Source organism: Arachis duranensis, chromosome 4, assembly GCF_000817695.3.
Source record: "Arachis duranensis cultivar V14167 chromosome 4, aradu.V14167.gnm2.J7QH, whole genome shotgun sequence".
NCBI classification, from domain to species: domain Eukaryota; kingdom Viridiplantae; phylum Streptophyta; class Magnoliopsida; order Fabales; family Fabaceae; genus Arachis; species Arachis duranensis.
In genome coordinates, this window is record NC_029775.3 from 33,655,168 (window position 1) to 33,655,890 (window position 723).

Sequence of the window (723 nt, forward strand, 5' to 3'; positions counted from 1 at the left end):
CAAGGAAGGGACATAGAAGAGCTTAAGGACATTGTTGGACCTTCAAGAAGAAGATGCCACTAAGGTGGATTCATCCTTGTTCTTATTTCTTTCTGCTTTTCAGTTTTTATGTTGTATGTTTATCTATGTTTTGTGTCTTTACTTCATGATCATTAGTATGTAGTAACCATGTCTTAAAGCTATGAATAAAATCCATTAATCCTTTACCTCTCTTAAATGAAAAATGTTTTAATTCAAAAGAACAAGAAGTACATGAATTTCGAATTTATCCTTGAATTTAGTTTAATTATATTGATGTGGTGACAATACTTTTTGTTTTCTGAATGAATGCTTGAACAGTGCATAAATTTTGATATTGTTGTTTATGAATGTTAAAAAACTATTGGCTCTTAAAAGAATGATGAACAAAGAGAAATGTTATTGATGATCTGAAAAATCATGAAATTGATTCTTGAAGCAAGAAAAAGCAGTGAAAAAGCAAAGGCTTGCGAAAAAAAACTGGCAAAAAAAAATAGAAAGAAAAAGAAAAAGCAAGCAGAAAAAGCCAATATCCCTTAAAACCAAAAGGCAAGGGTAAAAAGGATCCAAAGCAAAAGAGTGTGCTTAAGAGCTCTGGACACCACTAACTGGGGACTCTAGCAAAGCTGAGTCACAATCTGAAAAGGTTCACCCAGTTATGTGTCTGTGGCATTTATGTATCCGGTGGTAATACTGGAAAACAAA